Source organism: Aphelocoma coerulescens, chromosome 4, assembly GCF_041296385.1.
Source record: "Aphelocoma coerulescens isolate FSJ_1873_10779 chromosome 4, UR_Acoe_1.0, whole genome shotgun sequence".
Taxonomy (NCBI): domain Eukaryota; kingdom Metazoa; phylum Chordata; class Aves; order Passeriformes; family Corvidae; genus Aphelocoma; species Aphelocoma coerulescens.
The window spans coordinates 15,627,945-15,654,732 of record NC_091017.1 but is presented as its reverse complement, the minus strand read 5'-3'; the positions used below and the strand labels follow the sequence as shown (position 1 = coordinate 15,654,732).

General features: G+C 40.2%; 1 protein-coding gene across 7 annotated transcripts in view; it reads right to left on the bottom strand.

Annotated features, from left to right (window-relative positions):
- The window catches only part of WDFY3 (WD repeat and FYVE domain containing 3), a 153,594-nt gene that overhangs the window by 109,025 nt on the left and 17,781 nt on the right, over nucleotides 1–26,788 (bottom strand). For 5 of the 7 annotated variants that reach the window (XM_069012807.1, XM_069012809.1, XM_069012810.1 and 2 more), the window contains exon 2: nucleotides 12,054–12,148. The exons of the other annotated variants lie outside the window; for them this stretch is intronic. The gene's annotated coding sequence lies outside the window, so the exon portion shown is untranslated. The remainder of the gene's footprint in view (nucleotides 1–12,053; nucleotides 12,149–26,788) is intronic. 7 annotated transcript variants of the gene reach the window in all.

Here is a 26,788-nt window from a genome sequence, read left to right as displayed (position 1 = left end):
TGCTGATAGAGTAGATTTCCTGTGGTTTGTACCCTCCTGAAGGTTAATGTTTTATGTTCCGTGTAAAAGGACAACAATTAAGTAACAGTGATACTTTTGACCTATGATGCAGCGACGGAGGAGAGTTGTCTTGCTAAAGACTAATAATGCACATATTCTTACTTAATAATAACTTAAATGAAAATGACCTTTAGTTATATCAACCTTTTGCACTTCATTTCGTTCAAATAAGAAAATAAAGTACTGCTTTTGACTTCTGCAAATAGCTATTCTTCTCCTGACTTACTATGTAGAGCTTCTTATCTAGAAGAGAACTCTGTCACTGCATTTTCTAATGCTTTAATTATTAACCACATTTCCCAAAATTACTTGCAGTATTACACCAAAATATTCCCAGGCTACGAACACTTTTTCTGCCACCTCCAAAAAATAAAGTAAACCGAAGTATTAAATCCTACCCCAGCTGAAAATAGTGTGTAGTACTTCTCCAAACCACAGCTCAAGTTGCATCACTTTTCTTCGTTTCTATTTCCATGTAAGAAAAGCACAGACAACTTTAATACCTCAAGTGCAGTCCCACCATCCAGACTGCCCTTGGGACTGGAGAGCCTGCTTCAACACCATTTGGAGCAATAGCACAGAACACAGGTTACCTGGCATGAAGGACTACCCATGCACACATGGAGGCAAAGGATGTGACTGCAATCATTGCTCACAGACATCTGGGGAAGGTGTACAAAACTCACATCTTGATGAAACAGAAAGGAGCTACAAGTTACTTTTACAGAGAGTAAAGATGAGACAGTGCACAAGGAAGCAAATGTGTGCCTCCTTTTCCTACGAGGAACAAATCTGTCCACACTGCATCTAGAATATGATTTTTGGCTGGATGATGATAATTCCACTTCCCAAATCTTTATTTAGCACTCATTATGATGTGTCACCACCATGAACCCAATTCTCAGTACTGTTTTTCTCTAAGGAAACCTTTAACAAGATTTAAGGACTTCCATTTTCTCAGCTCAGTAATAAAACTAATAACCAAGCTAAGGAATTGCAAATGCCAAAAAAGCTCAAATACAGGCTATTTAGACTGGCCACACACATTCATGTAAGGTGTCTGCCTCTCTACACTTTACTCCATGTCTTTTTCAACTAAAATGAAAACATGAATTCTTATTTTGTCTTGAACTATCACACACAATCCTGAGAACCAAAAGGTAAATCTGCTGTTGTAAGCATTTGAATAGGTACATCCACCACTTGTTTAAAAGCAGCTTTTGAAAAAGATTGGGGAACTGAATGAGTAATTTTGACTTTTCAGAAGCCAAATGGCACATAGTAAATATTGCATCAACATCCAATTAGAAGGAGCAGAAAACCTCATCTTTGAGGTATCTGTAACATCTCTTCACAAAACAAGACCAAGAAATACCATCCAACCCTAAGGCTACCTGAAATCTGTATTTGACTGCTGGGCTCTATACACCTTCACCTCTGAATTTCAATGCAAAGTCTTAAACCACCCCATCTGCATATAAATACAGATCTCATCTCCAAAAACAAGTTTGGGTTTGCTAGCCATCAAAGAAGCTGGAAATTCCGTACCTCAAACTGTTCTTGCTCCATGGTACCTGCTTGGGTTGGAGAAAAAAGGCAACATTTATACCCAAAAAAGGTTTTCAACCATTTGTGCAAGGCAGAAATATATTGCCACTGCAGGGCTGAGGACCAAACAAAACACTTTATGTGTAAAAGAAACCTTTCTGCTTTACAAGATGAGGAATAGCCATTCCAGAAAATAAATCAATCTTGCCATATTTCATTACCCCTAATCATTGGTTACAGTGAAGATCAAAGTACTGGGCTCCATACAGGCATTACGTTAGAAAGGAGACACCTGCATTAGCACCTTCAGGTGCTTCATTCATAGACATCCAGGCTCCAAGAAACCATTTGGCCCATGCTTGTGCAATCATACCACTAAGGCATTTTTTCCACTCCTCCGACCTGTTCCAGCATGGTCTCAAAGCCACCAATCCAGCTCTGACTGCCACAAAGTCTGGACATACAATTCCTCCTCAACTCAAGGAATGCAATGGACCTTTTTTACCAGAGAAATATGCTAACTGAAGAGACAAAAATATGCGTAACACAAAAATCCCAACAGGCAGAAGCAAAGTCCAACTTGGCTGAAGCAGACACAAAACACGACAAAAATAGAGACATTTCTCCACCAACATGTATTTTTGGAACACTTATTTATAGAAAAATGATGCCTTGTAAGTTAACAGGTTTTGGACTGAGGGAACAGAAATTCTGTTCTTCAGTGTAACCAGTATGAATACGTTATAAACACAGCAGATTACTTTTGGAACCTAAAATTTGTCAGATTAGTGTTAATCTGGAACTTTGTAACTGAACATTTGAGGTGAGAATGATCCCCATGCACACCTGCTGGTTGGCAAGACAGCAGATAAGCAAACTCCTATTATCCTGCAAACCTCAATACTGCTGTAAACACTGAAAAACACATGGAGGAAAATAAGCACTGAAACATCATTCTGGTTTTGAACATATGCTGGAAGAGTTGAAACATCTCAGAAACATTTGCACCTCAGCAAAATCATCTGAAATAGAGGAATCAGTCAGAACATCTTACCGGAAGCTTATAAACCAACCAACCTATGCAGCATCAGGAAAAATATGCAGAATACCATGAAGATAGGTAACAACTGGTTAAAAAACTCAAACCAAAACAGAACAGACTATTTGCTTCCTCAATATTCTTGGAGAGCAAATTCTAATTGAATTCTTGATGTGTTCTGTGGTAAAATATCTTGAGATCTTTGAATGCTGGTTTTCTTGTTTAGTTTTTGTTTTGTTTTCAAAAGGCCTAAATAAACTGATTTGCATTAACTGGACAAGCAGAATACTAGTTACAGCACACTGGGAATAGAGCAGAACTGAAATTTTAGCTTGACGACTTGAACTGCATGGCAATGACTAAAACATGCAATTCAGGAGAGAAAATTCTGCTAAGAAGCCCCTGAAAAACAGAAAAGGGGTGAGAGGATGGGGGGGGGGGAGGGGACACACACAGAAAGGCAAACAAAAAGGCAGAATAATCTGGGATCTGAAGAGGCAAGCATGTGCTTGGTTGGCATGCAGACATCAACAAATGCATAGGAATAAAAGCACTATTCTGGGGAGTGGCTCTTGCATTCAAAGTAAACAAGCAAAGCAAAAAAGCCTTCTGAGGAAAGTTATTGCATCGGAATCAATAATGAAACAATGAGCCACCACCATGAACGGGGAAGAGTGCTTTGGTCTACTCACCTTTCCAAGTGATGGGGAGTGGGAGGGTGTGGTGGGGAAGAGGAGGAAGGAGACCAGTGAAACTGGATCAGGAGAGAGCCTGTACATCCTCATAGTAAGGCCATGCAGGAAGCAAAGGAGCCCCAAACAAGACATGCTTGGTAACGACAATAGTGACTCTAAGCACAGTTCTCATATTTAGCTAAAAAAGCCACCATATTTTTTTAGCAGGAACACAGTATTACTCAAAGCAGGCCCCCATTTGTGGTGCTGGTGGTAGTGGGCTTTCTTCCCAACAGCAATCTAAAGCCTGAACTTCCTCCAGCCATGTAAACCAGCCATTTATGCACTCAAAAGAAAACATTTCTTCTGCCTTTAGGAAATTTGCATATGAAGGGACAGTAAGTAGAAGCCCATTACCTGTGAAACTTGTTTCCATAGAGCCACCCTTGTTTCTAACAACACAGATAAGAAAAACAACAAAATTATCCTACTAGCACATGTTTGTCTGATGTAATAAAATTCCTCTCTCTGCCACCATTGAGGCAGAAAGATTGCAACAAAAACAGCAGCATATCTGCATTTAAATCAGCATTAAACCCTCGGCACAAATGCTCGTTTATTTCCAAAGCAACAGAAAGTAAATAAGGGTGAATAATCCCAATGTTTTAACCTGCATGTTCATAGTATTCCTAAGTGCAAAACAAAATAAAACAGCCCAAGACCTTATAATTAGCAATTCAGTCCAGAGATGAGTGGAAAAGCAGCAGAAATCCTTGCATACATGTCTCTACTGCCTGAAACTAGGATGGTCCAAAGACATCCACTGAGCTCCACCGGAATCAAGTTCTGCACATCATACAGGCACAGAACCAAAGGACCACTTAGGCTTGAAAAGACCCTTAAGATCATCAAGTCCAGCCTCTAACCCAGCACTGCCACGTCCTCCACTGAACCATGCTCCCAAATGCCTCATCTACACATCTTTTAAATATCTCCAGGGATGGTGACTGAAGCAGCCTCCCCTCTGGGCAGCCTCTTCCACTGCTTGATAATCCCTTCTGCGAAGAAGGTTTTCCTAATACCCAATCCTTCCCAACCCAAGCCTTCCCTGGCACAACTTGAGGCCATTTGATGGCTGGGGCCAATGGGATCCTGGGGTGCACCCAGCAGCTTGGGGGAGGTGATCCTGCCCCTCTACTCGGCCCTAGTGAGGCCACATCTGGAGTGCTGTGTTCAGTTCTGCGCTCCTTAGGACAAGAAAGACAAGGAGCTACTGGAGAGGGTCCAGTGGAGGGACACAAAAATGATGAGGGGTGTGGATCACCTCTCTTATGAGGAGGGTCTGCAAAAGCTGGCCCTGTCTAGCCTGGAGAAGACTGAAGGGGACCTCATTAATGCACATAAATATCACAAAGGTGGGTGCCCAGAGGATGGTGTCAGACTCTCTTTGGCAGTGCTCAGTGACAGGATGAGGAGCAATGGCCATAAGCTAAAACACAAGAAGTTCCACCTCAACAAGAGGAAGAACTTGATACTGAGGGTGGCAGAGCCCTGGAACAGGCTGCCCAGGAAGGTTGTGGACTCTCCTCTCTGGAGACATTCCAACCCCACCTGGACATGTTCCTGTGCCACTTGCTCTTGGCCACCCTGCCTTGGCAGGGGGGTTTGATTGGATGATCTCCAGAGGTGCCTTTCAAGCCTAGCAATTCTGTGATTTCCTCTCATCCTGTTACTTCTTACCTGGGACAAGAGACTGACCTGTACCTCACTAGCACCTCCCTTCAGGTAGTTGCAGAGAGCAATAAGGTCCTCCCCAAGCCTCTTTTTCCCAAGGCTAAGCAACCCCACTTCCCGCAGTTGCTCCTCTTAAGAGGCAACACCACTGGGAAAACCAGTAAAGATTCCCATGTTTTGTGTAACTAAGCAAGTATTGTAACAATGGGAGAAAAGTACTGTCTTTTCTCCCCACCTTCCCTCTCTTCTGCTTCTCCTTCCCCTGACCCCTCTCTGCTGGGTGGCAGAAGATCCTCTGGGGATGACAGTAACAAATTTCAGATAAAAGCAACTCAACCCCTCTCAGTCTCATCAGCAGGTTTCAAACACCTGAGAGTTGCAGTCAGAGCTAGATTACATCTTGGGCTCCCAGCCTGGTTTTGGATACAGCTCCACCAGACTGCACATGGAAACACTTCCCAGGAGCCTCAGATGGAGCAAAGAGAAAAGACAAAATAGCTGATTGTGAATCTTTCCTTACAGAAAACAGCTCTAGCTCCCAAGTAACACAAAAGACTGCTACTCCCAGAACACTGGGTAGAGTCTATCCTGCAGAGAAAGCCTGGGACAGATCCAAGGCAGGACAGAGCTGTTTGGGTTTAGATGTAGCCCATCAGAACTGCAAGGTTTCCATCCCCAGCAGTGAATGTGTCAGATAAAGGATTTAATAGGAAAAAAGAGGGGAAAGAAAAGACAAAACACTCCCCACAAAATAAAACACTTAACAAGAAAAAACACAAACCTCCAAAGCAGACTAGAACTGCAGACCTTTAAAGCAATATTAATTACTCAAGTGAATGCATTCTTGCAGTTCTCCAGTGAAAATTTTCTTCAATGGCACACTTATTAAATGACCGAAGTGGGTATAGATGTTCTTGTATATTAAAGTTGGTGTCTTTCATAAAGGGGTGAAGAGGCAACATTTTAGAAAATCCATACTTATTTTGCTTATTTTTGATTGCCAGTGAAGGGGTTGGTATATTTACTATTTACATAACTACTTTCAAAACTACTTTTGTCTCTTCATTACTCATGTTCTAGCTCTGCTTGGCAATAGTACCAAAATAAAAGCTATATTTCACAGTGAATAAATGATTTCTCGACACCAGTTTGCAGTGTACTACAAGATTAAATAGGACAGCTGGAAATGCCCCCAAAAGTGAGTTTCTCTTATTCAAAGGGAAAAAAATGAAGCCTATAGCACTCAAGAGACAGGGAAAATACTACCTTAATGCTATTTTCTCCAACTTTGTTAGATTTCTTAGAACATGTGTAACATAACTCAGTAACAAGGTTGATTCACAGCACAACCACCGGCACTCAAGCCTCATATTAGCTGTATTTTGAAAACTACCCATGTGACAAACTAAAATCAATTATTTTCTTAGCCAGAATGATAAATGTAAACTACCTACTTTTGACTTATTTCTCTACAGCCAACATCCTAAACACAGGAAATCATGCCCAGGTACATTATTCACATTATTCAAAAATATTACTAGATTTTGACTAAATCTCTGCTCAATCTCAGCTTTGGTACAGTTTCTCCTATAACAGCAAGTCTGACGACAAGAGGTACAACATCACACGCGCTAGTTGTGGAATTAAATGTTAGTCTAGGGGGAGAAGTGTCAAAGAAGTAAGAGTAGCTGGGATTCATTTAGGTCTCATCCTACCTTGAATTCTTGAAGTTCAGTGCAAGCATCTTAGTTTCCAAGTCCTCCCTTTGTAAGATACTAGAGATAGGAGACAAGCTTCTGTGCCTCCAAGGCACTGCTAGCCCTTGGTTAGTAAACATCCCTGTGGCAGTCAGGCGGCTCTCCCGAGCTTTGCGCCGCCAGCCCCGACTGTACCAGTGCCCAGGCGGGGCTGGCTGTGAGCGAGGAGCAGCTGCTCCCTCCCGGTGGGCTGGGACACCAAGGGAAGGGATCCCTCCTTGCAATCCACAGGCCGCAGTAACTGATACAGCTGCTTCACAAAGAATAAATCAAAATCACACTAGTGCCAGATCAAGATGAAAAAGTGTGTGCTCGAGCAAAAAGACATCTGGTCGGCAGCACAGTCACTGCAAAGGAGAATGATGTATCATGGCTTACAAATTAATTTGCAAGATGACATTTTCCTGCTTCTCTTATCTCACAGGAAAGTATGTATGTTTCAATTCTGGTTACAATAGAACTAAATATTCTCGGGGAAAAAAATAAAGGACAAGAGACACTCCTTGCTAGAACCTAGACCAGATGCAATGTGGATTTTCTTCCTTAACTTTTCTGCTTTTCGAGGTTTGTTGTTTTGTTGTGGTTTTTTTAACACTGCTTACTACTCTAGCTTGCAATGCTACTTTCATGCACAGCACCATACAGTCTAGAACTGCCAGGTGTTTTGTTTCAATAATAACAACTATTGAGAAGTGGTAGTATTTTCCAAGGAAATCCATTATGTTATCCAAACTTGCATGTTATGTCTCACCACTATACTTGCCTCTTTTCCTAGTAAAAACCAAGAGTACAGAAAACAAATTAGGATTGAAGCTGAAAAGTTCTCTGAAAAGAATTCTCCCAGAATGATGCTCAAATGACCACAGTGGACACTGCTTTTTAACTAAATTTATCCCAGGAAAGAGCTTGAACAACCACATAGTAAAAGCACAACTACTGACATGGAGTTTATTCACATTTTTCCCTTGGATTCACCTACACATACACACAATACTCACACTAAGGAAAATGGACTTCCTTACTGGAGGAAAAAACACCAAGAAGAAAACAAAAAAAAAAAGACAGTAATTGTCTATCAAATGCACTGTAATGCCATTTACAGCTACAGAAATCACTGGGTAGTTATTTAATGTAAATCCTGGCTTTTGCAGTGCATCTGTGAAAGTGTATGGGCTCACCTAGATAACCTGCACTGTGTTTGGCTGTTTCTAGATGCAAAAAAACCTGGGAACAGAACTTGCTCCCCAAGGAGAGAAAACAAGATTTTTTTCAGTCCTACTCCTTTTCTCTGGTTTTGTGTCCCTTTTAAGCTTTGACAGTAAGCAGTGCACAGAATGAGGATAACTACTCTTGTTTATTTTTAAGACAAACACAATGCAATAAACAGAGTGAAACCCCGCAATATGTTGGCAAACAAAGGCACATGAAAGAATAGGTAAATAAATGCTCAATACTAGGATTTAATTGCAACAATAGTATCACAGCAAAGGCTTCTTCTCTTATACATCCATATATTCCTTCACAATTTTATCATTCATTTCTTTCTTTAATTTGATCTGTTTTCTCCTAAGGTGACCTTTTAGCAACACTAAAGAAGAGTAAACAGTACTTTTAATATACTCTCACTGCAACACAGGCAGGTGGTAGCCCCCTTCTGCACTATTATTTCCTCACTTACAAAAATTCCTGCACATCAGTTTCATCTCCCAGCACTTCGAGCAGTTATTCCTGCATCTACAGGAATGTGCCTTTGAGATTTCTCCCAGGCAACTTCTTGAAATAAAAATCAAACAAGGGAAAGCTCTAAAACTAGGTTTACTGTGCCTCCAGTTTGTTTCAATTCATGGGACTTAAAACTCTTTCCAAGGGACTGCCCAAGGCTTGCCTTTCACAGGCTATCACTTATCAGCAGTGGCTCTTCCAATATCCCCCCTCTCCCTGGGATGGAAGATCGGGCATGAAACTTTCACAGCATTCTTGTTATTCCAATTACAGCACCAGTGCACCACTCTCTGCTGCTAAGGTGTACCTTCTTAATTTGTAGTTTTGCTAGAAAAACATTTCCTAGGATACCAAGGAGAAAGCCATACCACAAGAAGTCAGGAAAACAGCAGCAGGGATCACAGAAACAGAGAGCAGCATCCCCACAGAGATAACCTAAATAGAGACTTTTTTTTGCCTCACTATGCTTCACATCCGTAAGAAACTATGGCATCACTAACAGATGGGAACATGTCAAAGGGAGTTTCAGGCATTAATCTATTGCTAGCAAAAATTACTGACCCAGTGTGAAAAATTGGTGTTTAGCTCTAAGGGAGACACAAAATGAATCTTTCATGATAACCTGACAACTATGAGAAGAGCACTGAGTGTGCAAAAGCATGGCAAACGAACACCCCTTTCTATCACAGGGAATTTAAAACAAAGCACTATGTCAGACTTCTCCCAACACCATCTCAAGACGACAACTATTTCTATATTTTATATCTTATTCTGTAAAAGCCCTTAAAAAATATAGTCACTCCTCCCTACTCATACATTTTCTCCCTGTGGCAGAATAAAGAAAGTGCTACAAATAAACAAATGCTTCCTCTCAAGTTCTAGGTTTCAATGCTGCAGTTTTCTAAAGGATAGAAAAGTACCACAAGCTGTGCTGTGAGCATTGGACGAGGCCATCCAACCCAGTAAACTCAGCATAATTAGGTTATATACACTGACTGAGCTCCTGTGGTATAACAAATAAACACAGGGTGGAGTCAGGTCAAGCCAACACACACACTTAGCTTACCCCAGTGACAAACAGCTCCATATCAACAACACACTGGGCTGCCCATTCTGTCTGCTCCCAAACTGACATCACCTGCACATCTCGTAAGTAAACTCTACTCCAAGTGCTAAAATCTAAATCATGGGTTTCATTGACAAATCCAGCCATGACAAGCTAGTATAGAAGCCTACTTCAAATGCCTTTCCAAGTGATCCTGAATCCCTATTAAGTGCTCCACAGAACCATTTTTAATAAATTTTGCTCCTGCAATATAGTAATTTAAAGGAAGATCCCATTTAAAAAAACCAAAACACCGCACATATTACACTCAAAAGAACATCCTTCAAAACCTTATATATTTCTATTTGTATCACTTCTATCCCTTGCCTCCCTTATGCACTAATCTAATTCATCTGTCAAGGAAGCAAACTAATCAGTTTGACACAATTTTCTCCCTGGCAAATTCATGTTGGTTGGCTGTCTTCCCTTATCTCATTATCTCCTATGTGCTCATAAACTGCATCACAATTTTTACTATTATCCATGTAGCTGCAGGTAAGTCATGCCACAGCTGGAGAGAAACTCAACATGGCCCCATGGAGAGCAACCAAATCAAATATAGCAGGCTTGGGTCTGAAAGGAATATAACCACAAGCCTAAAACCAAGCTGTTAAGCTCTGCCAGTTCTTGCATGTCCTCAGAACTGGAAGAACAGGATGCATGAAGTGCCAAGGAACTATTTTCTACATAAGTATCTGAATAGCAGATCGTGATTCTTACAAGACAGTCTTCACAGATTCACAAAATACTCTGCATTCAACAGGCTGCTTGAAACCAACTGCTTTTACTAAGTCAAGAAGGAGACTAACATGAGAGGAGATGAACCTTTCATCTTCTTTTATTCTCCATAGTGTGTGTGTATGTATATATGTATGTCTCAAAAACATCTTAACACACTAGGTTGAAGGGAGCTAGATATTTTCTATTAAGGTAAAAAAAGGTATATTTCTGTCAGACCCCCTTGTGGACAAGTTTGTGGTTTTTGTTAATGAATAAAACATTGGAAACAAAAGCAGCAGCACAGAGCTAGAATGAAAGCATTGATGTTGGAGTGCAGGATTTCACATGGAAGGATGTGCTTTGGGGTTTTTGTCTTCCCTATTCTTTTATTATATTAGAAGTGATACCTCCCCTTGAACACTTTACACTTCTCAGTTTTACATGAATCAAGATAAAGATGATGAGAATACATCAGTGACTAAAGCTCTTGATAACAAGTGGCAGCACTTGCAGTTGTTGAGATCTCCATGCCTCAAAGAGCGATGCCAACTAACATTTCCCTGTACTAAGAAGTCTTTTCCCACTGGGTCGCCTCTTCACTTTCTGTGTCTGTGACATGCTACACCCTTTTTTCTATTATGTTGTTTTTCTTTTTGCTCCAAAAGGGTGTGTATGTTAAAGGGTGTCCTAGCAAAGCTTGGACATTACTCCTCAGTAGCCACACCACACACACCTATGCTAATAAAGGAAGCTAACAAAGATTAGAATCCTTTACAGTAAACCAGACAGATTTAATAGAGTTTAACTCAACTGTTCCTATGGAAATTCACCTCTTTGCTTTAGAAGCACTTCAATAGGCCTACTTCTTCCCTCTCCCCCTCCCACTGCTCCATGAAACTACTTGCTACATTCATTTTTCATCAGCAAAACCAAGCCTTAGTGAATTTAATAGTTATACAAACTTTTTTTACATCATTAATTAAAAAGTAATCCACTAGGTGATAAATCTACATAATCCTTGTTAATCTTTCCAAAAAACATGGAAGTAAACTAGACTGAATGTTCTAGTTGCAAAAGGAAGCCTCTTGCAGGCTGTAATATTTGTAGCATGACTACAGAGCTCTGGGGAAAAACATTCACAGCAAGCAGTCTATACAGTTTGTACAAACCCAAATAAACTAGGATATAACACCGAAATGCAAGTCACTTGAGGCAGAAGTAGAGATTACATTACCTCTGTGTGGATACAAAATGGACCCTTCCTAGCCTGTCAATTCTACTGAAGATCAGGAGTATTCTTCTCTCAAAGCAAAAATGAGAGACTTGAGAAACTCAAAGAAGAATCAGGCACTACAGTCTCATACATTATGATCATTCTTACCCTTTTTTTTTTTTAACCTATTGATTAAAACCTCCAAGTTTAACACAGCTTGTCTCTAAACATGCATCATACCCACACAACTTTCTGTGACCACCCAGCAATGTATTTCCACAGCATCCACACAGATAAACAGAATCCTAAATTTTGTTTGGGTAGAGCAATTTTAAGCTGACTGTGTTCTGACAGTGCCTGAATTAACTCCCTTTCTGTGACAGGCAAATGAACTGCTTCACACAGAATTTATTGAAGAGTGTGCCAATTACAAATCAAAAGGCAATTTCCACAAAAGCTCTTCAGCATTCACGTCACTAACCTCTACAGCATTCCTGGGATCAGGGCAAACAGCTTCAAGAGAACAGGGCCCATTCCTTTCCAAGGTTTCTCTTCAACACCAAAGCTGCTCTCTCACTAGGTAAAAGAGAAAAAGGTTAGAATATAAATGTGACAATAAAGTCACAGAGCTCTGCTGTTCTGAAATGAAAGAAGAGTCATTCCTATGACAACTGGACTTTCACAAACTAAGAAATTTTTTAAATAGCTCTGGGAAAAGGAACTGTAGCAAACTGACACACAGCAGTATTTCTCTGATTAAATTACACTCACTGAGAGCACATGAACTGCTAAAAGAGTTAATACAAAGTGCAAGCCCAGTAATTAATGCACTGACAGCCCGTGATCAGCAGAGCATCCCTCTGAGGAACCAAGTGATTTCTCATCATTACAGCAGGGAATAAGAACTAAGCTACATTGACACTAACTCGGCTGAGCAACTGTGAAGCTACTGAACGTGCAGTTTTCCCTGGCCTCTCCCCCAGTTTGTCTGCCTCTTGTTTTCAGAGTTATAAAATATTCACCTTAGAATTTGCAAGCGGACACACACACAAGCCAACAAGGCTTGTGCTCAAGTCTGAGCTCACTTCAGCATGACTCCATAAGTCCATCACAACAAGGTTCTCCAGCTAACCCAAGGCAGGTGGTAGAGGCAGTAAACCCAGCAGCAGCCACTGTAGGACCTGGCAAATAACTGGGCGAATTGCTGCACCTTGGTTAATTAGTCATGAGATGGCAGACCTCTGATTATTTTACCTCTGATTCCCAGTCAGCCCCATTTGGCACTATTAGTACAGGTGTTCCTATACTCCACAGCACTACACAGTACAGGCATACCTAGAGCAACTGGAAAAACTTTATAATACAATTTATATCATTCATTGTTTTATTATTTTGTACATTAAAAGGAGCAGAAAATATTTCAGTGGGGGGAAATTAACCTGGGTAAAAAAAGCAGTACAGCATCAGGTCCCTTTGAAAGGCTTTGTAAGGGAGATGGCATTAATGTGAAAATCTTGCTCACAGAGGTGTTGCAGAGCTTAAAACAATAAGACATTTTTCTACAATGTTGTTCTATGCTCTAAAAACTTAAATAACTTGCTGGCAAGTACAAGAGTTCAGCATTAACAGCTAAAGGAGAATTTCTGTCCTAACTCCATCCTCTATGACCATGAAACCTTCCTCGTCCACTTTCATCTGTTCATGGGGAAAAATAAGGAGCCACCAGCCAGAACCAAATACTACCTGTGTGCACAACACATAAAACTGTAGAAATTGGACCATGGAACTCAGAAACACAAGAATTAAGGGGAGCACTTTGATTTTATCTCTACAGAAGCAAGTAAATATTTAAACTAAGACAATAAACAAATGGTCCTTTTGTCATAGTAACAGTTACTGGACAAACTTTAAAACAAATAGGGAACTGCAGTTTCAGCTATCTTCAACTGCATTTCACTCTATTAAGAACTTCATTATATAGCCAACCACCTCTCAGGTTCAAAATGATAGATTTTTATCTTTAAATACAGACAATGGAGGTCTCAGGCTCCAAATCAGATCAGACTGTGATTGCACTAAATTTAATTAACACTTACTGTATTTTCAAAGCTCAAATGACCAGTTACACTACAAGTACTCAAAACCCACAAGCTTCCTTCAGCAGAAATTAAAGGGAAATATCAGCATCCTTTCCAGTTAAAACTGTAAAAAAAGGCCATGAGGAAGTACAACCCTGAAGACAGCTTGCAACCCTCCTTCATATGTGTCATTTACTTGGTCCTGAACCAAAAGTTTATAGTTTATCTATATTCCCACAGTACATTTGGAATGACTTGTCTCTAAGTCCTGATTCCCTTGCATTTATCATACTTCCATATTTTGCCAGGGTCACAATAGCTTGAGAAAGACTTTATCAAAAGCATCTGCACAAAGTGAATTGTTTTGACTTGCAGTCTCAAAACGAATAAACAGAGGGGAGCAGGAGGTCCTGTTTAAACATAGTTAACAAGAACTAAACACCTTCTGTGGTGCCAAAAAAATAAAGCACTCCTACTTTACTTCCATCAACCAATCTTCAGTATCACCCAAGCTTTAATTCTCCCTGTGGTCATCAGTCAACAAAAGTGACTGCAAAACCAATAGCACACACCATCTGTACTTCAGCAATGAGAAAAAGGAAGATGTTTTCAACCTTGAATATCCTAAAACATCATCCTCCAAAGAAATGTAACTAAACTAAGTAAACTAAGTAACAAAATAGGTTAGTTTTGAACCCACTAGTCACAAAGAGCAAAACTCTGGAAGCACCTAAGACAGCTCAAACAACTCCGGTCTCTTCACGTCCCTCAGCCTAGTGAAGGCACAGAAGCCCTCAAGCAGAAATTGCAGCTACTCTAACAAAAACCCCGCTCCAAGTTCTGAGAAAGGAGAACCTGTTCTGGTCAGTGCCAAGGGGGTGGCACAGCTTACTCACCTTCTTCCTTAATCAAGTCTCCAGTGTAAAGGAGAAATATACTGACTGGCATGTTAAACTAAACCTTTCCTGGAGGAAAGGATCTATGTTTTATGAACAAGATTCAGATTTAGCTCTCCAGGATGATTTCTTAGGGCATTCACCATCTCTCCATCTGAACTAGGTTCCTGACTTTCCACAGGGACAATGGATCTCCTGGTGGCATGCAGGCAGTATGGTACTCTATGGCTGTGCTGCCTGCAGGCTTCCTTGCCCATCTCTGTCCACTGAAACCAATCTAAGTTCACCCTGAACCTCTCCAGACAGGCAGCACCTTGCTCCCTGGCTAATGGCTTTCCCACTTGCAGATCATACACTGTGCAGAGGCTGCTCAAAGCCACAATGGAAAAGCAGCACAACGAAGAACCAAACTGCCCATTCTGTATCCAGTGTCTGCTCCTGACCACTTCAAAAGTGCCTCAAGTAGCAATTACCTCATGAAAAAGTACACCATAAGTAACAAATGCAACAAGGAGTTAGGGTGGTTCCACTTGCAGTGCAAAACAAACACGGTGGTGATTTCTCCTCCCCAGAACGCTGCACGCACAGGCAGCGTCTGATTCAGCCAAGCTCTGCGTCACCTCGTTTTCATGACCCACCACTGAACCCTGGCAGCAGCCACGTCTATTATTTTCCAGAATCCAAGTGTCATTCAGAAAACAATTTTCAGCCACCATAAACACCCCCACCCATGGCTTACATAAAGCTCCCCGCTGCACTGAAGGGCTTTCCTTTGGTTCAAAGAGTTGGAACATGCCATTTGCAACTATTTTCTCAAAATGTAGTATTAGGGCGGCCAGCTTGAGCCTGACCAATAAAAACCTACGTGACACTTCACAGCAGTTACCATCAATTTTAACATTTTCTTTTTTGCTCAAGTCCCAATCTACAGTCATTTCTTGAAGAGTTTATTTAGGTAATCTGTATAATTGCATAAGATAATTAAAAATATTTTCTCCATCACATGAATAAAAGCTTTTTGGCTTTTTAAAATGCAAACTCCATTGGGTCAACACGTATTTTATAAGAAACGCACTCTTGAATTTTAAGTTGCTTTTTTTGTAAAAACATGTTTTTGTTTCAGTGTCAACTGAACTTGAACTGTTTCTTATCCAAACATACTTCTTCAGAACCAAAACTGAAAAGTTTAAATCAAGTTCTAACAATACAATTTATGACTTGAATAACTTCTCTTAGCTGCCATTAATCCTTTGTCCTTGTCATTTAAATAATTTGCTTGCTGTAACAAACATTTCCAGACCTGCATCCCACTAGGTATTCAACCAGGTGTTTTAAGTCTCTTTTTATTTTGCCTCAATATCTCAGTACTCACTGTTTTCTAGAGCTTAAAAAATCAAATAGAATTTGACTGCTACCCTCACCAGACATCACATAAAAAGTGCTGAATAACAAAATCTCAGCAATCACAAACCACTTGGTTCCTGCAAAGAAGAAAACTGATCCAGTAACACCATAAAAATTTGCTTTTATGTACATCTTATTTCTGAAAAAGAAATACAAACATTATGCAGACTTCCATCTTAGCTCCTTTCCCCTTATTTATTTTCCAAGTATTCCCCTGTGGATAAACTATGTTTATCAACTTCATGCATACCATACTAGTGTCATCAGAATATTAAAAAATGAAAGCCCTACAAGAGCACAAGGTTTCTTCTGTGCCTACATACATCACAGGTATTCAACAGAAATCCATTCAGACCTAACCAGCCATTTTCCTCCCTGCTTCCATGTTTTGCCAAGTTAAAAAACTCACTTGCATGTTACATCAAAGAGAAGTCAAGGAAGACATTACATATAAACTGTTGTTGAAAGGAATTACAGTAGCTGAGCGCTAGCACTTACTCCTCATTTATCAGAGATAAAATCCTGCCTGTGCTGGAAACAAACCAAAGAGATCATAAACATTATGTGATCCAAGCACATTTTCTGCCTTTTCTAGAGGAGATGTGTGCTTAGCACGCATTCTCTACCTCCCTGGTTCACTTTCAGACACACTGCAAGGGATGTGATGTCAAAGCCTGTCTTTAGCCAGATGAGGTGAGAGGTCAGGACCATAGGCCAGCAGGAGCATGGATGTCAATCCACACTGCCTACTAGGATGAGAAATAACTTTGGCAACAAACTATTTTTGCTGTACTTAAAATCTGAGAGAAGGAATACAAATGTGGGCAACATGTTGTCTAAGTACTTCCAGCTGTTTTAACAGTAGGATCAGGATGAAAGAGCCAGATGTTTCTCTCTGACAAAGACAAGACCTTAAAAGCCAACATAAGGGTCAGCCCCATTTGTAAAAAACAAACAAACAAAAACTTCAAACAACTTCAAACAGGTAAAAACCTTCTGATTCTGGCTCCCTCCAAAAAACTCTTTTCCATTACTGTTTCTTATTCACTACTTCTCCTAAAACAAACTCTAGAGTTGTAGAACTGCATACAGGAAGAAGTAAAGAAAGGTACCACATCTGTTTCCAGTAGAGTTCACAACTCCAGCACCTGGACACTTTCTTCTCCTCACCAGTATTCCTGGATTCTTTTGCTTTTTATTTCTAAACCGAACTCTCAGCATTCTCATCATACTTCCAAATGAGTACATACTTCCTAGTGAAATCTCCATTAACCTCCTCCTGCTCAAGAAGGTTGAAGGAAATGCAGTAAGGCATGCACTTCACCTTCTCAGAGATCAACCCCCGAGGTTCACAATAGAAAACAGCAAAAATGACACACCTAAGCCTACAGACATTTGTCACCACAGACTGCCTAAAAATTTTCACTGACTATTATTCCATCCATCTTCAACTTAGAACATGGTTGAACACCGTAACAAGGTGTTCTTGCTGTCCCTAAGACTCAGTGTAACACAGCTTGGAAACACTAGATAGACGATACTAGAGGCAGGCACGAAGGAAACACCACCACAGCTTAAATACAACTTTCTGGAGGCGGAGGGGGAATATATAATCCCAACAACTAATCATGTTTAGAAAGACAAAAATAAACTGGGGAGAAAAAAAAATGAAGATAGCCCACTCCGTGCAACAACATGCCAAGTTCCATGCCAACCCTCAAAACACCTTCACACTCAAGAGCAAAGGGAAGAATCCTCACAAAAGTGGTCTTAATGACAGACTGCTACAGCCACCCTACTACACACAACTCTTAAATGTTGCTCCTCTTCACTGAAGTTGTCCAAGAGCTAAACACAAACAACGGAAACCCTTGCTAGATCTCTTGGGCATCATGCACTCTGTCTTTCAAACAGCTCCTCCTTACCCTAAAAAATTCTAGTCTTGCCTTTCAGCCAGGTTCTTCTCAATACTGCAAAGCCTCATGATGTAGATGTGAATGGCCAACCAGGTATAATACAAGGAGACATCAACCTGCTTGAACTGCAGCTGCATTCACATCTCCTCCAGAAGCATCCTCTACACAGAGAGGCAGAACGCAAAACAAGAACTTCAACGATCTCGCACTGGGTACAATTTAAAACCAAGGAAAGTTTAACACCAACAACTTAAGCTTTTTTAAAGCAACACAATGAAAGTCAAGGAAACGAATCCAATCTCATTTACTGCAGGCAAGCTCTGTTGGACAGCCCAAATCTTGCTTCAGTGTAACTGCAGTCATTTGGAAGTCAGGAAGACTTAATGCAACATCTGATTTCTATGCCACTGGAAAGAAGAAATGCTCCATAAACTGCATTTGTGTTAAGTCAAAGCCAAAATTAGTCTGAAAAAGGAATAAGAAAATTGTCATACACGCTTCATGTTACTTCACCTTTTAATTACTCCCTAATTAAATTTGCATGCTTTGATAATATCTACTACTATAAGCTGATGCTCCAAATGGAAATAAATGCTAATTCCCTCTCCAAATGAACCATCAAAACCATGTACATTTAAATAGATTAGTAAAATTTATTTCAAGTTGTCTTCAGAATGCTCTCACCTACCCTACTCAATCCAAAATTTACAAAAATCTTTGCCAAGGATGTATTAATTTGGTCACCAATAAACAGTCTTCTGCTCTTAACAGCAAAGAAAAGTGCTTCCTGTAGAAATAAATCACAATGTTTCAGTGCTAAACTCCAGATGCTCCCTACATAGACATGCTGAACTGATTTGCAGGTCACCTGTGACACAAAATTTCATTAATTATATTGGTTGATAAGAAGCACTGTCTTTTTTACATAGAGGTTTTCAAATTAAGTAACTGGGTCTTACTGCTACAGCACTACGATTTCTGTCAATGAAATACTGGATGTTGTTTGCACATAAGTACAGAAAGATACAGGATGGAAGACTGCTGTGAAGCGCAGTGTGGCCCAACCTCTGCTCAGGCCAGAGGCAGCTTAAATCAGTTGCTCAGGTGAGCTCTGAGCATCTCTGAGGGTAGAAATCTCATTGTCCCTTTGAGAAACCAACTGTGCCTTTAATCTTCATGGTACAAATTTCTACCCTCCTTGTAACTGGCGTTGTGCTGCTTGTGTCCAGTGCCTCTCATCTTATCCCTGTGCATCTCCAAGAAGATAGTCAAAATTTCTACAGCGGTCATCTCTTCTGAAATACAGATTAGTGACCACAGAAATACTTTATAAGCTGATCAGATATCGGAGGACAGGGCCCTTAATCAGAGCAGTCAATTACACACTGAAATAGTGGGAGTATTTTTTTATACAAGCTATTATTTTATTTATGAAAGAATAAAACCTACATGAAGACACATAACATTTTGCTTCATCAGTGGGAAACAAAGACCAGAATAGAGAGGGGTTCTCTCTTTATTTCGGGAAGCTAATGCCTGGATAGCTCTTTAGTTTTCCACAGGATGAATAAAACCCTCTGGATACAGAGAAAAACCCTGATTATCTAAATCACTGGTATCTACAATTCTGAAATCCAGAAGTCAAATACCTGCCTGGAGGACAGATGCTCTGGCATTCCTAAGAAGAGATCAGCTACCTTCGTATTTGGAGGCTTGCAACACAATTTTAAATACTATGTTCAATTCCCTCACTGATGGGGGCATGGCTATTTGTTTCTTTTACAAAGAGAAGTGTGTAAGTTGTTGCAAACACTACACTCAAAAGTAAATAAAGATTTTTTTCCCTCTCAATTAGTGTCTACATGCTAGCTTGCTCAATACAGCTACACTCACTGATGTTATATTGCATAACGTAATCAATATATCACTATGTTATCCCTGCCATTACTTCCAAGCTCATATTCATTTTTATTTACTTTAATTAATCACAAAGTTACAATTTCCTAACAAGGACTGAAGACTGACCTATATTAAAAGGTGCCACAGGCTATTGGCAAACCAAAGACGAAGCCAGGCTTTTCACAGCACTGCATGGTGGGAGGACAAGGGAAAACAGACATAAATTGATACAAGAGAGGTTCAGACTGCGCATAAAGAGAAGCTTTATTCGCCCACTGATGACAGAGAGGCACTAGAGTAGGGCCCAGAGAAGCTGTGCTGTCTCCAGACTTGGAGATTTGCAAGACATGACAGAATCAAGCCCAGTACAACTTGGTCCCATCTCAGAGCCAGTCCAGCTGTGAGCAGGAGGTTGGACTACAAGGCCTGCCAAGGTTTCTCCCAGCCTGAGAGACCTTGAGAGGTTCTATTCCCCACCATCATGTATAGAGCGAGTCTTAATCCCAGTGTTCAATTCCAACATTTAACATGCAAAGTCAGCTGACTTGCTGCCCTGCTTTCCCAAACCTCCCAACTGCATAGATTCTTTTCACTCTGCAGCCTTCAGCCTCCTACCTATCCTGACACTTTACAAAAGGGAAGGTAACCATTCACCAGGGGACATAACTTTTTCTCCAGGCATCTATCCGAACGCCAGAAAACCAGTCATTAAGTCTGCAGCACATGAAAAACAGGAGGAAAAGAACAGAAAGCAGACAGACTATAGAAAATGCTGGGCAGAGGACAGGCCCTCCCCAAGCATACAGACCTCCTGACTAGCAGCGTCTTTTGTATTTGACTCACATCCAGCCCTACAAGTTCCAAGCAGGTTCCTCCAGAGATCCACCAGTCAGCCAGTCCAGCACACGAGTCCTGTGACAAGTTTTTCTCCAGCACCTGCAGTGCTGGAGAGGGGCAAAATTTTGGCCTGTGCTAACAGCCCTTCCTTAACAAGGATCACAGAGAATCTTGGCATGGCAACATTTTGTCGACACTAGGGTACTACCCAAAAGCAGCTGTCCTGGTGAGCTGCCTTTGACAGCAGCACAACCATTTGCATGGTGCTGTACTCCAGGTAACATTTTCAAAAAGGCAAGAGCTGTCTTGCATCAAGTTAATTCTTGCATCTGTGAATCTCTACTTTTCTCCTCTGCAACATGGAGAAATTGTCCCAGAGTAAAGGAGATGTAGCTGTGCTTCCTGGAGAGCAGCTTTAGCCTACATGCACCTCAACAGTGCCCTCACCTTCAAACACAGCACTGAGCCACTCACAGCATGCACAGTACTGGGCCACTTGCTCAGTGTGTGTTGAGAGAAAGGAAAATTAGGGCAGCTGGCAGAGAGGAAGCCGACTTCCAGGTAATTGGCCAGCCAGGCTGCACACACGTCCCACCAGTGGACTGCCCTGGGCTCAGCACACAGTTCCCAGGCTGTGCGCTGCACAGCTGGTGTCCAGGTATATCCAGGGATCAGAAGAAACAGATTTGCAGCAGAGCTTCCATTTCTGGGTTTCCAGGTAGCTATTTCTGTCCTACAAGAACTCTTTTCGGGTCAGTGACCTTCAACTCCAAGCCTTGAAGGGCATGTATTTCAATAAATTGTTTCCTTGCTGTTAAAGTAAATGTTATTCCTCTGAGAAGGTCTGTCGGTCATGTCTCTTTGACAGAGGATTTGGCCAGCTCAGATAAGAGTTAAGGTTGTAAAAGTAGCTTGTCCACCAAAAGAACAGATCAGTATGTATTTAAATGTTTATGAATTGCCTAAAGATTATGTTCAACATTGCAACTGAACAAGTCAAAGTTGATGATATACATAAATCCTAATAATAAAGATTTATTTATTCTATCACACACTACACCATGAATCTTAAGCTCCCAGATTCTGTTTCCAAGGCTCATGTCCAGCTATAAAATGTTTTGTAGCTATTGTGGTGCTAGTCATGTCACCACAATTTGCCAGCCTTCATGTCTCAGTAGAGTGCTGCAGAACTCTGGTTCTCATCTCACTGAAGAGTCTTTTTAGTCAGCTCCTTGAACTCCCACCTATAACCAGTTCTTCGTACTCTGCAAGTTTGCAAGGCTGGTATATATTTGGACAGCTCTCTCCAGGTCTAATTTCTAACTTAAATGAAGTAACAAGGCATGTTAGAAAAGGAACATTAGGACAACAATTTCCACAAATGCCAACATTACTGCACAGTTCACCAGCATGTGATAGCAAATGAGATGATGCCTTGTTCTAGTAACTGCATGGAAACAGAGAAATCCACTGAACTATGGACACCATCCTGAGAGAAGACAGATATTCTGAATATCATCCAAGATCATTTACTGTGTTCCTGGGAGAGCTTGTTCTGCAGACTGCCTGCAAAGTCCTCACATCTTTGGATTCTGCCTTCTTGGCAGCTGCCAGGGATCTCATTTTGAATCAAACATTTCCTGTCTTGCCCAGCTAACACAGTGTTAGAAATAAAATTTCTAAAAATCCCAACAAACATCAGCAGACTAAAATGATACTGAATATCCCAATAACTGTTTCAGTCTGCAATGTGAAATCAAAGAGTGCCCAAAGTAAAAAGTCACCTTTTCATTTAGTGACCCCCAAGTTGAACAGACACCTCCCCACAAATGGGGGTCAGAACTCCCCATGCAGCTCATCACTGGTACTTAAAAAGCTAAGCTAATTGACTTTTCTTTTTCTTGAACCAAAGGGAAACTAAGGTACTGCAGAACAAGTCCTGCAAGAAAAAAAGAAGTGTCTAAATGGAGTCACTCTTAAAACCATCTGCAAAAATTATGACCATGTACTTCTTTCTGTTCCTTCAAAAAGCCGGACTCACTACTTGAAACAAGCCAGTCTGTTTCTCAAAAGTGCCTCTCTAGACCATCCCTTCATTCCTCAACTCATTCATTTCTTTTTCCTTTTCTTCTGAGATGTATCTGAGGGAGATCACAGGCCAATAAAGATCTCATAATACCACTCCCGATCATTATTAACTTAGACTAGATGGGTAAGTAATACCCATTTTTATCCTCCAATTAACAGTATAACTTGACATATCACCTAGCAATCTTAAGAAGCTGAAAGTGTAAGAACGCAGATAACAGATTTAGTTTTCCATGTTTTCTTTCTGTCCAAGCACGTATTCCACACAAAAAGCTTCCTGCTAAGACATGATGTCTTTACATAAAAAAACATGGGTGAATGTTCAGAGCAAAATCTGTAAAAACACATGGATGCAAATTTCATATCCAGACCATTTTCAATGACTAAGTCTTAATACACACAGGGGGAAAAAAAAAGTTAAAGACACTGAATGACTAAAGGAAGTGTCACTTGCCAATATGAAATTACGTCTCTTCAGTCATCCAGTAACCTCAATATTTGCGTGATCTGCATGACCAATCATGAAGAAACCTCTTAAGAGAAAAGATCAACAGACCAGAAATTTAACTTGTTTTCCACAGTTATCCAGCTCTCCCTGTTACACAGGCACAGAATCATATCTTCATAAATAAATACTTCTAACAGATTTGCAGTTACTGAGTTTGTGTATGCATGAAGTTTTTGTTTCCATCTGGATCTTTGTCTTACTCATTTTTGGGGGCAGGTGGTTTGGCTTGATTTTGGGCTTTTTGCTGAGGAAGGGAAAGTGGACAACATTTAGGAAGAGGAACCTAACTGCTACTTGATGATCCATCTTGATCCTTCCTTGCTCTTAACACATTCTAACTCAACTTGCTGCAAATATAACTTGAAGAACTTATTCTTCCTCTGCCTGTGAACTACCAACAATATCATTCTTCTACAATTTTTTTCCTCTACTGCCTGCCTGGAGTATTTCCCAAATGAAGAAATCCTACTACTTATACTAAACACAATCTAAGTCGGTCATAATTATTTTTCCTATTGAAAAGTTAAAACTATTTGAAAATTCTGCACTAGAATTATCAAAGTTAACCAGAAAAGCATGATTCTGGCTAAAACTGCAGCAAAGTATAAAAAAAAAAATGTGCATAATGGAGAAAAAGAGAAACAAACCCCCCAAGCCAATAATAAAATTTCATTACCAATCTGCTACATGAGAAATAAGTGAACATGAAGTAAAAAAAAAGCTAAGAACTGATGAGGTATAACAGCTACCTGTTAACACTATTTAAACTGTTGTTTATTTGTGTTTGGATATATTTTTCCAGGGGAAAGGAAGTGCCCTTACAGTTACTCTGAAAAATACCACTAGTGACACCAGGTAACCATAATTTGATGACTGTAGATTCCTACCCATTCTGTAAAAACATGTCACGTTTGGCTTGCTGTCCACATCACTGAAAAACAAACCAAAGTTCACATGGTGTTATCTTGAAGGAATTGAGTTTTTCATTACATAATCAGAAATATTTATGTTTGCTCTGACAAAATGAGGAGCACTGCTGAACACTGCAAGGTGCCAAAATAAACACATTTAAAAACCGAGATTTGGTGAAATAGAGCTGAAAAAGGGTATCACAGAACCAGGAAATGCCATATATACTTCCCTAGTATTGGACAAATCATTACCTTTATTGATGTCATGACCTTCCTAAGTTTATAAGGGCTTCACCTCTTCTTTAGAAAAAAAAAGCTTAACCATGATAAGATACTAGATTTTCATGCTTGTCGATGTCCAAATAAGACCGATTTTCATATTGCAACCAAAGTCTTTCCGGAGATGGCAAGTTGGAGTTAGTTTCTTTAGAGAGACCAATTCAGGCAATAATATTTTGCTGTATTTGCAGTGAAAAGCTACCACCTCAGTTCTCTTCTGGATCTAGATTCGAAGTGCAAACAGTCTTTAAATAGTGTGATCAAGTACTACTCTTGATGAAAATTCTTCTCATATCTCTCCTTACCAGGTAACACAATTGACATTTACCTCTTGTAAGAGTAAAGGTACAATGGACTGACTAGTCAGAAATCTCTTTTAACAGAATTAACATTTCATGAATACATCCTTAAGTAGTTAATTAAAAATCCAAACAGCACTTAATAGGAAAGACAGTAGAGACTGAAAAAGAAAGTCTTCAAGAATATTACTGAACTTGAGCTGCCGTTCATTTCCAGTGTGCTCCAAACACTGTTGTAAATTGGTACCAACCCTCACCTGCATTTCACTAGAAGCATGTGTAGAATTATAATTTCCCATTGCCTTCAACATAATATAAACTCTCCAGTAACCAAACTCAACACTGCACTAAGGGGAGATTTAGGCAATGGCAACTTGGAAAAGAAACCACCAGATTTAAAAACAAGAACAAACAAAAAAGTCTCTTCTCCGAAGTAGCAAAGAAACATCTTCCTCCTAAGATTTCTAACTCAACTGCTGACTATTTTTGAAAACAATAGTAAGAAAAAGTCTTTTAAGTTACCAGTCTACACCAGACCTTGTCATCCAGTCACACACTAATTTATGCACATATTCATTGATACAGTTGAACAGTGGTTAAATGCTTCTCAAGGATCCTATCACTTAAAACCTTGATGAAACAATTGGAAAAACTACATATATAAAGCAGAGACATGGAGGCAAACAATAAATACTTCAAGAACACACTGCTATTAGGACCACAGAATATTTCACTAAGATGTGAAAAGCAATTTCAAAATTCTCAATCAAGTTTTCTACCTTACAAAAGCGCTGTTTTTGTGAACTCTGCATTAGACCAGGGCATTCCCGCCACCATGCTGACAAAGAATTAGCCATGATATCAAGTTGGGTTTTTTTGGTTTACGTATTTTTCCAGAAAAATCTTTACAATCCTTCCCTTTTCATCATTACTTTCTAGGTTTCTCCAGTACCAGGTGCTCTGATAAAAGTACAACATTCTGGAATTTACAGAACTGCAGGGCTGAGATAAGAATTCTAGCAGAACCTTCACTATCAATGGAAATAATCAAGTAACCCTACGATAAGTGTGGCTTCAGCATACAGTCTCTTCCAAGTCAGAACTCAATGTCTCTGTCAAGAGAAATTGGAGGGGAAGGTATGAGTAGACAAGACTGAAGTTTACATGCCATCCAGTCTTTTGGTTGCAAAAGAGAATATCTTCTGTGCACGTGGTCTGTCAAAAGCAGATAGGGCAGACTGCCACTGAAGGAAAAGAAATTCTGACAAAAATAGCCCAGAAGAAAGGACCCCAATTTCCTACAAATGACAGCACCTTGCCACCTCTCCAAATACCCAATCTACAGTACAGACACTGTGAGCAAGAAAATACAACCCTTGCACTCCCTATAACTTCTTTAGCATAAGACTTACAAACTAAATAAGAACCTTAAACCATTAACCCCAATTTATTTCCCAATATAGGACACTAAGCACTAGAGCCTATTTATGACCGATGCAGATCACATTTGACACAGCAACAAGCAGTGCAGCAAACAGTGTGGTATCACAGATCAACTATTATTTCTCCTCTGCTGGGACTTGTAGACGGTATAGTCAGTTCATCTGTAAGCAGAGAACAGCACTGTAGATTACAAGTCTACCATCTCTTCTCCCATCTCCAAATGTTTTATCAAGGATCAAAACAGCCTGCCTTGGTCACTTACACTCACAGGAAGCCACGTAACACGAAATGGAAATGACACGACATAAAACTGGGAACTGAAAATGAAGTGTGAATAGGGCAAGCATTTTTACAGTATATTAACTGCCTTTATTATACTGCAGTGAGATCACTTAGCTGTAAAAGCATGAGATTTACAACTACCTCATCTTAAACACAGGAGTACTATATTTTATGTGGTGATCCCAAGGCAGGGCCAGGGGCGAGAAATTAAAATTTCTCTCAGGCCCACCCTTTGAAGGAAGGGAAAAAAACCAACAAACTAAACAAACACCAGTTATTTACATGTTTCTAAAATCATGAGAACATGAACTTGTAACTTTTGACCTTAACTCCAACAAAGGCCACCTGCAATATTTCATTTAGATCCAAGCAAATG